The following is a 12926-nucleotide window of genomic DNA, read 5'->3' as shown; positions in this document are numbered from 1 at the left end:
AAGCTTCAAAACAATTAACAGATAAGTCTATAGCATATTTACAGTATTTAGTTGTGTAAAAACATAATTTTAATAAAGATAGGAGGCTCATATTATGTTTTTGTCTTTCTTTACTACTCAAACAGAAAATAAAACATTTTTACAGTGCAAACAAACTTGAAAAGGTGTATGACAAAGGATTAACTTGTTTAACGACAGGTATAATATAACCAACAATCACAAGTGAGCAGAGGCATACATCACAGTAACCCAGTGCTCTTTCTTTGTTGCTCCGTGGTAGAAATAAGCATAGGCGTGCGCACGGGGTGTGCCGGGTGTGCCTGGGCACACCCTAATCCCCGCGGCACGCGCTATGTATTGAGACCGGCAGGAGAGATCTCAGGATCTCCCCTGCCGGCTCATGCAGAGCCGGCGCTATCCGAGCGCCGGCTCTGCTCTCAGCCTCCCCTCACCGGCCCACAGGCATGGAGGGAGGCAGGAGAGGACTGGCGGAGCTATTGCCAGCAGCTCCGCCGGGTTCCTCTCGCGGGATCTGAGCGTTGCCGCGGCAATGCTCAGATCTCGCGTGAGTGAACTCTAGCCCTGCGGGGCTAGAGTTCACTCTCCACTAGACCACCAGGGATAGATGGCGGCAGCAGCAGCAGGATCCCCCCTCCCAGGCATAAGGTAAGAAGGGAGGGGGGATAACTGATCTGCCCCCACCTCCACTGGACCACCAGGGAAAGCAGCAAGGAAAGATCCCCCCTCCCTACATAAAGTAAGAAGGGAGTAATGTACCTCCACCCCCCACAATCACCCACACACATACACAGCACCAACACACATATAGCACCCACAGACATACACAGCACCCACACACATACAGCACCCACACACATACAGCACCCACACACATACAGCACCCACACACATACAGCACCCACACACATACAGCACCCACACACATACAGCACCCACACACATACAGCACCCACACACATACAGCACCCACACACATACACAGCACCCACAGACATACACAGCACCCACACACACAGCACCCACAGACATACACAGCACCCACACACATACAGCACCTATACACATACACAGCACCTATACACATACACAGCACCCACACACATACACAGCACCCACACACATACACAGCACCCACACACATACACAGCACCCACACACATACAGCACCCACACACATACAGCACCCACACACATACAGCACCTACACACATACACAGCACCTACACGCCTACACACATACAGCACCTACACACATACAGCACCCACACACATACAGCGCGCACACACATACAGCGCGCACACAGACATACAGCGCGCACACAGACATACAGCACACACAGACATACAGCACACACAGACATACACAGCACCCACACACACAGCACCCTCACAAACACACAGCACTCTCACACACATTACACAGCACACTAACAGTACCCTCACAAACACAAACAGGACCCTAACAAACACACACAGCACACTACCAGTACCCTCACACACAAACATCACCCTCACACACAGTACATTTACAGCACCCTCACAAGTGCACACACACACAAACAGCACCCTGACACACAGTACATTCACAGCACCCTCACAAGCACGCACACACAAACACCCACATAGTACACTACCAGCACACTCACACAAACATCACACTAACAGCACCCTCACACAGCACACACACACAGCTTTGTGTCTGTGTGTGTATATATGTGTATATATATATATATATATATATATACATACATACATATACACACATATATATATATACACGCCGCATGTGCTTGTGCTTTAGGGTGCACACCCTAATGCAATAGGCTGCGCACGCCTATGGAAATAAGTATTATTCTGCTTGTATTGCTCTACATTTTTTTTTCCCTTTGACACTTTATATATATATATATATATATATATATATATATATATATATATATATTTTTTTTTTTTTTATTCACGTTTTAAAACACAGGGTGCCAACTTCACACAGTTGTAAACTGAGCATATTTTTTATGGTCTTTCAAAGCTATGTTTTGCAGGGGATCCCCTGTTAATTTTGGCTTTCCACGTTTTTCATTCTTCTTTGATTTCATTTCTTGGGTTCTTATAGCCTTATGTCTTACTTGGTACCATCCTTCAGTGTAAGCCTACTGGTGCTTTGAGAACCTGTTGTTTTTCTCTTTATAATTTGGGTATAACATCTGTATGTTTCTTACCTTTTATGAAAATGCATACTTTTTCATAAAACTAAATAAAGATTTTGAGAAAAAAAAAAGTCCCCAACTGTAATGGAACTCCTGCGCTTGTGACATCACAGGAAGCGGAACACTAATGAGCTGTACCTTGAGGTTCTTGGCCACTTTTAGTTGTGCGGGCTTGGTAATCTCAGTTGTTACTATGGCTCTTTCTGCAGAAACATATGGTTGTGAACCAGAGGAGGTAAATTCACCAACATCTTCAGAACCTGTGACTGTGCAGTATGTTCCTGAATTTTTGTTTGGAGACATGTTTATGCAAACATCACAGGCAACTAAAAAGAATATAGACAGTGATGGACCACCCACGGTCAGCATCTTCGATGATCCACTTTATAATCAGACAACATTGAAGAAAAGAAAATCCTTACTTTCTACTGACCACTTAGGTCCCTTCAGAAAGCAAGTCAACTTATTCGATGATCCACATGATGATCCAACACCATTAAAGAAAAGAAAACCCTGTCTTTCTACTGACCACCTGAATACTTTCAGCAAGCAGGTCAGCTTCTTCGATGATCCATCTTATGATCCAACACCATTAAAGAAAACAAAATCCTTACTTTCTACTGACCACCTGAGTCCATTGAGCAACCAGGCTAAAACACAGGTACTGGAGGACACTTGGGGAAAAGTATCTGACCCCACAGGAGTTGTAAATATTCAAGGAAAAGATAGTGCTCCTAAGACCAGAATGCGCAGGCTTGCTGCAGGTTACAGAGCCTCCACCAGTCCATACAGTGTCAAGCAACAGCCACAGATTTGCAAAGAAGGCATCCTCGCAAGTGTGATTACATACCTGTTCCAATTGTAAAAGTTTAGTTAATTGTTTCATTAAAATATACACGTGTATTCTACGTACTGTTTTGGGCCTTTTTTCTCACATAAGTGTATAATGGTATTTAAGATTTTTCCTGCCCTTAGCCCTGAGAAACTTAGCCCCTACCCTGTTAAATTTAGTAGTTGTATATCCATATAAATATATATGATACGTGTGTGAATGTATGCATATGTATATATGTGCCTCATTCCAGGCCACTATTTAACTTTGCACTGCAGAGAGCCCCAGGAGGAAGTGTTAATCTCATAAGAGCAGGCAGGTATAGTGAGGTAAATATTACATAATAAAATTTTTACTCTAAAATGCAATTTGATATGTACCTATTATTTCCCAGATTAAACTATATATGGAGTCTCACTGAGAAATGCTGATTGTTAGAGGATCCCACTAAATTCTGAGCTAATTCCAGAATTATTTGTGAGTGCATTCAAGCATTGTTCTGTTAGTATTATTGTGGGGGGTTTTTTGTTTTGTTTTTTCAATTCTTTATTTTTGTTGTGGAAGAAATCTCCACTGGTTTTGGTGGTAACATACAATCATTCAATACAGAAGGATAAAAGTTAAACACAGCTTAAGTCAACAATATACATAAGTCATTCTTATTTGATCACGCCAACATCTCCAGTGTGGGCAACGATGAGATAAGGGAGAGAGCTGTAAGCCCCAGCGACTGTATATCATGCTAGCCACTCATCTGGGCCTGGGATATATAATATGCTATAGCAATCTACGAGGAATCACAGTTAACGGGTTGGTACTGCATGCAGGGCTGCCATCAGAAATTTGGGGGCCCCTGACAAAGTTCAAGGTCTGGGCCCCTAGAGCCCACTCACGAGTCCGCCCACAGGGCCGTTCTTGAATCTGCCCACAAGGATGCTGTATGTGTGTAGAGTGAATGCAGAGTCTCTGTGTGTGTGTAGTCAATGCACAGTGTGTGTTTAGTGGATGCAGTGTGTGTAAAGTGGCCAAGTGTAGTTCTGAATCTGTTGTAAGTCCCAGAATGCTTTGCTAGCTGGGGATCTACAATTTGCAGGGCTGTATTTAGCACTCAGCAGTGTATGTGTTTGAATATAAACATGGTATTGAATGGAGCATGTGTGTATTTGAATGTTGGTGTTTGAATGCAAGCGTGCATTTGTCTGTAGTGTATACACACACACACAGATAGATACACACCTTGACATACATGCAAATACACAGACACACAGTTACACATACATATATACTCAGGTTCACACTGACATAGATACATAGACATACAAACATATACACAGACACATTCAGGTGCAAACTGACACACAGACACATACACACACTGATATACATACATGCACACACATAGGAGATACAGGCACATGCATTGACATACATGGAAATATACAATCACAGTTACACACACACACACATACATTCACGTGCACACTGACACCCGGATACAGACACATAGATACACGCACACAGAGATACACACTCAGGTGCAATCTGGCACCCATATATACACACATGCACACACTAACACAGACACACACACACACTCAGGTGCACATTGACACAGATACATACAGACACACATAAACAGATACACATAAAAACTAAATATAAATAAAATATACCGTATATACTCGAGTATAAGCCGACCTGAATATAAGCCGAGGCCCCTAATTTTACCCCAAAAAACTGGGAAAACTTATTGACTCGAGTATAAGACTATGGTGGGAAATGCAGCAGCTACTGGTAAATTTCTAAATAAAATTAGATCCTTAAAAAATTATATTAATTGAATATTTATTTACAGTGTGTGTATATAATGAATGCAGTGTGTGTGTATGAGAATGCAGTGTGTGTGTATGAGAATGCAGTGTGTGTGTATGAGAATGCAGAGTGTGTGTATGAGAATGCAGTGTGTGTATGAGTGCAGTGTGTATATGAATGCAGTGTGTGTGTATGAGAATGCTGTGTGTATGAGTGCAGTGTGTGTGTATGAGAATGCTGTGTATGAGTGCAGTGTGTGTGTATGAGTTCAGTGTGTGTGTATGAATGCTGTGTGTATGAGTGCAGTGTGTGTGTGTATGAGAATGCTGTGTGTATGAGTGCAGTGTGTGTGTATGAATGCAGTGTGTGTGTATGAATGCAGTGTGTGTGTATGAATGCAGTGTGTGTGTGTATGAGTGCAGTGTGTGTGTATGAATGCAGTGTGTGTGTATGAATGCTGTGTGTGTATGAATGTTGTGTGTATGAGTGCAGTGTGTGTGTATGAGAATGCTGTGTGTATGAGAATGCTGTGTGTGTGTATGAATACAGTGTGTGTGTATGAATGCAGTGTGTGCATGAATGCAGTGTGTGTGCATGAATGCAGTGTGTGTGCATGAATGCAGTGTGTGTGTATGAATGATGTGTGTATGAGTGCAGTGTGTGTGTATGAGAATGCTGTGTGTATGAGTGCAGTGTGTGTGTGTATGAATGCAGTGTGTGTGTGTGAGTGCAGTGTGTGTGTATGAATGCTGTGTGTGTGTGTATGAATGCTGTGTATGAGTGCAGTGTGTGTGTATGAGAATGCTGTGTGTATGAGTGCTGTGTGTGTGTATGAATGCAGTGTGTGTGCATGAATGCAGTGTGTGTGTGTATGAGTGCAGTGTGTGTGTGTGAATGCAGTGTGTGTATGTGTGTGTGTAATGCAGAGTGTGATGCAGAGCCTTGGTGGGGGGTGGGCATTTTTATTTTTTAATTATTATTTTAATATTTTTTTTTGTTTCATTACATTTTTTTTATTATTATTATTTTTTTATTTTATTATTTTTATTTATTTAATTATTATTTTTATTTTTTTATTATTATTAATATAAATATGCATTTTTTCGTCCCCCCTCCCTGCTTGCTAGCTGGCCAGGGAGGGGGGCTCTCCTTCCCTGGTGGTCCAGTGGATGGGCACTGTGTAGGAGGGGGCTGTGGGGGCTGCAGAGAGATGTTACTTACCTCTCCTGCAGCTCCTGTCAGCTCTCTCCTCCTCCGCCGGTCCGCTCAGCACCTCGGTCAGCTCCCAGTGTAAATCTCGCGAGAGCCGCGGCTCTCGCGAGATTTACACTGTGAGCTGACAGAAGAGCTGAACGGACCGGCGGAGGAGGAGAGAGCTGACAGGAGCTGCAGGAGAGGTAAGTAACATCTCTCTGCAGCCCCCACAGCCCCAGTCTGTATTATGGCAATGCAAATTGCCGTAATACAGACTCTGACTCGAGTATAAGCCGAGTTGGGGTTTTTCAGCACAAAAAATGTGCTGAAAAACTCGGCTTATACTCGAGTATATACGGTATGTGTAAAAATGTAGAAAAACAACAATAAAGTAATCAATTCTATGGGCAGATTAACACCAAATAAACACAGCTTTAGTTGAGAATCTCAGAAAACAAAGAAAGCGTAAGCGCTCCAGCAAAATATTATATATATATATATATATATATATATATATATATATATATATATATAAATTATGTATTGCACTAATTAACACACTTTAAAAAATAAATGCAAACGACCGAAAATGTGCCATGCACATAAAATATAAGACAGGCTATGCAAGATAAAAACGTACACAACATGGACAGGCAGCGCCAAATAGAAAAGATATACATTACAACAAAGTTACCAAAACAAACTAACAATCTGTTTAAACATTTAAATAGAGCCACAACTAAAACTAAAATAAATGGGGAATATCAACTAAGTAGTGAAAATGATTGTGGACAAAAAGTGTACATAAAAATCAAAAGCACAGACACTAGAAAACCATGAACATAAAAGCTGCAGCACTGCTATAAAAAAAAAATCAAAGAATAAAACAATAACAAAAACATACACTCAGGTGCACACTACCAACCAGATACAAACAAACACATAGATACACACACTGATAGATACATAGATACAGACAGACACCCACACTCTCAGGTACACATAGATACAGACAGACACACACACACACATTTAGGTACACATAGATACAGACAGACACACACAAACACTCAGGTACACATAGATACAGACACACACACTTTTTTTTTTAACCAACCTCCTGTTTCTTACCTTTAGGCTGCAGGAGGGTGGACTCTGCTGGCTGGGGCTGATGTGAGTGTGGGTCTGACTCTGTCCTCCTCTCCTCCCACCCTCATGTTTTTACCTTTAGGCTGCAAGAGGGTGGACTCTGCTGGCTGGGGCTGATGTGGGTGTGGGTCTGACTCTGTCCCCCTCTTCACACTCCCCAATGCTTCCTCCCACCCTCCTGTTTCTTACCTTTAGGCTGCAGGAGGGTGGACTCTGCTGGCTGGGGGCCTGGGGCTGATGTGGGTGTGGGTGTGGGTCTGACTGTCCTCCTCTCCTCTTCACAGTCTCCGGTGCTTCCTCCGCGCGGGTGTTAGCTGGGAGGAAGTGAGCTCACTTCCTCCCAGCACTGCCAGTGCCAGGATCCTTAAAGGGGCCCGGACTAGCTATTAAAAATCCACGGCACTGATCGGGCCCCTTCAGAGATATGCCCATCGGGTGGCCCTAAGTGCATGGGCCACCCGATGGGCCCCCTCAGGTAGTTCTGCCACTGCCAAAACACATGTATATAGCGATAACTGCTATATATATGTATGCACATTGGGAATGGGGGGTCTGGGTGCCTGGGCCCCCCAGGACGGCCGGGCCCATGACAACAGTCATGGTTGTCACCCCCTGATGGCGGCCCTGACTGCATGCCATTAGTTCCAGCGGGTTTAAGGTATAACGTGCGGGGCATCATGCCAGCGGCTCGTAAGGGTTTGGGATTAGCACGTTTGGTATGCCGTGCCGGCTGCTCAAGCGGGCCTGATAGTACAGCGCGCCAATAGCTTGTGGGGGCTTATGGGCATCTATTTGGTCCGACATATCAGTAGCTGAAGCGAACCTATGAGAGTCCAAGTGATATAACACACTGGCCACACACGTGGGGCCAAAACATACTGGCCGCTCGTGTGAGTTTAAAAGTAACCACCCGGTACGTCCCGTTGGTAGTTCTTGTATAGTTAAAAGCATAGCACATTGGTAGAGCACATTAGCGACTCGTGTGGGGTCAAGATAAGTATATTGGTAGCATTTGGTATTGACTCTTATAAAGTTGATTTATACTTATTGGCGGACCATGTGGGCGACTCGCATGGAGTTAAAGTAACCTCATTGGTATCACCTGGTCGTAACTCTAGTGGGGTGAGAGTAGGTACGGTAGTGGGGCATGTTAGATACTCTTGTATAGTTAAATTTAAGCAATTTGACAGCACAGGTGAGCAACTCATGTGGAGTTGAAATAACACTTTCTATTGTACATGTTAGCAACTCAAGTATGGTTAATATAAACACATTGGGGGAACATGTTAGAAACATTTGTGGGGTTAAAGTAAGCACTTTGATGAAAAACACGTTAACTACTCCCTTGGAGTTAAAATATATATACATTGGTGGACCCCGTTAGCTACTCTCGTGGGGTTAAGGTATACCTCTTGAAACATTAGTGAAGCTAAATTAATCGCCTTTGGAGAATGTGTTAGCTACTCTTGTGGGGTCGACAGAAGCAGAGTGACGGCACAGAGTAACGACTCATGTGGAGGTGAGATACACCCTTTGTTGGTACGCAGTTCAAGGGAATTGAAAATAGTCACATTGGTGGAGCATGTGAGCAACCTCTGTGGGGTTAAGGGTGAACTGTTCAGCTCCTATGAAGCAAGAGCTGCCCATCTATAGGGTAGAGTCAGTCAGTGTGGCCATATGGATAGCACTGGGATGGTTAAAGTCTAGAGAGCTCGAGAGGGACAAAAAATAAAAATAAGTGTGGAATCAGTCTCGTGTGAAATAACTGGACTTAAGTCCCACCTGAGCCTCTGTTTAGTGCTTTCAATCAACTTGGTTGTGGTCCCCCCTCCGGGTTACCTGGCTTATGGAGGGTACTGGTGAGTAGGTCATCGTTCCGCCATCGCTGTGCCAGGGTTTTCTCTTCCCTCGGTGGGGTGTTTGCGTGTTTGTGGGGTCAGGTGCGCTGCGGGCGGCAGCCGTGGCAGTTGGGTCTTCCCCCGCGGACAGCGACATCACTGTGTCTCCATGCGGCCCATCTGTACTTGACTCCATGGTCTCTGAGGACCCTGGTGACCGGCATGAATCTGCGTCTTTCCAGCAGTACTACGAATGGCAGGTCGTCGAAGATTCGCACTTGGCAGTCTTCAACTGCTTTCACCGCCGCGCTCTGAGTGACTTCAATAATGTCCCTGGGAGCGTCCACTGGAGCTGTAGCGGCCTTCTGAATCCGGAATGCAGAGGCTATAGGTGGTAGTCCGCGTTCTCCTCTCACCTCCATCACAGTGGCCACTCTGTTGGCGAACTCCAGCACCGACTCAGGTCCCACCGTCTCCAGCACCCCCCGATGCGTATATTTTTCTTACGGTGCCTGGCTTCTATGGCAGTGACGGCGCGGGTGAGCTGCTGTGAGAGATCTGCTACGGTAGTTCGGGTCTCTGTGAGGCTGGTGTCCCTTTCCGCCTCTCGGGCGTGACACGATGCCGCCCATTTCTCCACGCACTCCGTCCAGGTCTTTCTTCCACAACCCCCAGAGCTCAAGCAGGAGCCTTTTAATGTCCCCTTTGGTAGAGGGTGACGTGTCTGAGTCAGAGTCCTCCCTTTGATATACTCTGCTGGGGGCTTGTGTTGTCACTGGTCCCTCTTCGTCAGGGGACACCTCCAACTCACTGGAGCCTCGATGCCTGTCCGGCGCCATTTTAGGCTGTGCTGGCCGCTGCGGCCTATCGAAGGACCGCCTGATGTCGGGTGATGTAGAATTATTAAAAATCTTTATTGAACTTGTACTGAATTATTGTACTAACTCCATTTTAACCTCACACTGTGACAAACCCTCCATTTTGTCCTCATTACCTGACAGATTCTCCATCTTAAACTACATTACATGACAGAATTTCCCAGCAACATTTAATACAATGAACAGAGACTGTATTTTCTATAAAGACATAGCTGACTGCGGAATTATTGAATCTCCTGTAACATGCAACAAAGTATAACCAAGGCCAGAGCCAAGGCCATGAGAACACTGTACTAATGAAATGTTCTATTCATAAAAGAACCTTGCACCTGACCACAAGATTGACATCACTGACTGTGTAAAATGACGCTCAAGCCCCCCTTTCCACCGAGTAAACCTCATGCTGGGAAAAATGGCGCCTGAGCCTTCTGTCCACACCCTTGTCCAGAACAATACCACGTCCCGGTGGGAGGACACCTAGCTAGTCACTCAAATCCCTGAGCCAATTAATAATATTGATGGGTGGACACTGATATAGTCACATAACATTTAATCCAATTAATGATGTTTATTTGTTATTATCTGATATTCAATGATGATGTCATTTTGCCTTTAAAAAGGTCTGCATAACTGTTTTCCGACTAGATGGCATTCAATTTTCTGGAGTGCTTTTAACCTGAACTCCATGTGTCAGTGTGAACTTACTTCTGCGTATACGCAATTTAATCATCTCAGATTTGGACAGGAACAGATAGACATTTAAACATATTTGTTTATTTCTAAATTAATCTACATCAATTTGGCGCCCAGAAGCGTGGGGCATCGGGCTATGTCTGGCCGGTGAGCCGTCCTAAGGAAGACGCTGTTGGACGGAGGAATCGGAGGGGAAGGAAAGGAGACTGATCACCTCCAGGTACACGGTAGAGACTTCTGCAGAGCCACCGGTATGTTCCGGCCCCTTTGATTGACTCGTCCACGTGTCTGTGACTGCTTCCCGGGAGGACATCAAAGACAGGTAATATCTTGCCCGGTGTCTCGTTACTCACTTGTTTACCTGCATTTAGTCTGTTGCCTGGGTGTGTGTGTATATTGGCCTATTTTAGCTTAAGTGCCCGGGTTGAGTGTCTGTTTGTCTTTTTACCCCTTTTGGGATAAAGGGGGTGGACCTGAGGGGACTTGCCTGGGTCTTCTGTTTGTCTGTTTGTCTTTTTACCCCTTTTGGGATAAAGGGGGGTGGACCTGAGGGGACTTGCCTGGGTCTTCTGTTTGTCTTTTTACCCCTTTTGGGATAAAGGGGGTGGACCTGAGGGGACTTGCCTGGGTCTTCTGTTTGTCTGTTTGTCTTTTTACCCCTTTTGGGATAAAGGGGGGTGGACCTGAGGGGACTTGCCTGGGTCTTCTGTTTGTCTGTTTGTCTTTTTACCCCTTTTGGGATAAAGGGGGGTGGACCTGAGGGGACTTGCCTGGGTCTTCTGTTTGTCTGTTTGTCTTTTTACCCCTTTTGGGATAAAGGGGGGTGGACCTGAGGGGATTTGCCTGGGTCTTCTGTTTGAGTGTTTGTCTTTTTACCCCTTTTGGGATAAAGGGGGGTGGACCTGAGGGGATTTGCCTGGGTCTTCTGTTGCCTGTTTACTCCTTTTAGGAGCCACGTGGCTGTGGCTGTAGGGAAAAAGGGGGGTTGACCTGTGGAAGTGTTCCTGGGGGTCTTCTTTGCCTGTTTAACTCTTTTAGGAGCCTCGTGGCTGTGGCTGTATGGAAAAAGAGGTGTGTTTGATCTGTGGAGATTGTGTAGACTCATAGTTTCCTGGGGATCCTTCTGGTGTCACTTTGATAGCCTAGCTAGCTTCATTGTGCACATAACTCTGCTTGCAGAGAGGTGGTACCCTCCAGCTTTGAGCGCTAGGCTGGAGTCATTCCAATTGTTATTTGTGGTGCGTGAATTCGGGCAGGCATTGCTGTCTTCATCACCACGGAGTAGTGAGACTTATGAGTGGGTCTCATAGGGGCACTACAAGGGTGAGGGTAGCGCAGACACTTTTAGTGGACTGCTGTAACGAGGGAGGCATATGGATTTCGGACCGGTGTTAGCTGTTATCCTTGGCCGCTGGTAGTGAGACACTACGAGATTGAGGGAGGTGACTTTGGAGTAAGCACACGAGTAAAGGAAAGGGATTACTGTTGATTTTATTTGAACTGTGATGCATGCACTGTATTTCAATTGTATTGTTGTCTTGTTTGTTTAATTAGGAGTCATTCAAACTCCTGTGTCTGTCTCTAAGGATTTTCCTTACCTTTTTATCTTTTCTACACTTCCTATACTATTATACTATCCACTCCCATTCCTCTTAACAGAGAAGTGATTGGTCACACACTTCTCACCTCGCTCCAATCCGTGTCTACCACCCCGGGTAGGCGGATTCAGTGACTAGTCTACGTTTTGGGAAGACGCACTTGAGTAGGACCCACCTACATTTAAAGTGGCAGTCGAGCATTGTAGACATTCCTGTTCAATTTTCCTTATCTTTCCCTATATCTAGGACGCTGGTGTAGGGGAAAGGGGATTATGGGGCAGGATTTGAGTAAGCCCAGTAAGGGCTGGTTAGCATGTGATTTAGTTGATGACAGAGAGGGTGAGGAGATGGTTAAAGGTGTTGAAAAGATTGCAAAAGTGTGTAAAATTGCTGTGCCGACATGTGGTAGATTGCAACCAGAAAGTTGGCGTAGATTATTGATGGAGAAGAGAGGCAAGCTTGCAAATAATGATTTATTAAAAACAGCTGAAGCATGGTACAGAGTAGCGAAGGCTATTCAGCAAGAAGGTTGGGTTGAGGAAGAACTAGATCACAAAGGGTTAAGAATGTATGTATATCATAATAATTGTTTTTGTATTTTGTGTTAGCCATTACCCTGGTAGAGGGTGGGGGTTTTGTATTGAGTTTCACTGAGAGTATTATTAAATGTTGTGTTTTTGTGTCTCTTTGCTTTTGCAATAATT

This window comes from Pelobates fuscus, chromosome 2 (genome assembly GCF_036172605.1).
Source record: "Pelobates fuscus isolate aPelFus1 chromosome 2, aPelFus1.pri, whole genome shotgun sequence".
NCBI lineage: Eukaryota > Metazoa > Chordata > Amphibia > Anura > Pelobatidae > Pelobates > Pelobates fuscus.
Note: the sequence above shows the minus strand (reverse complement) of the source record.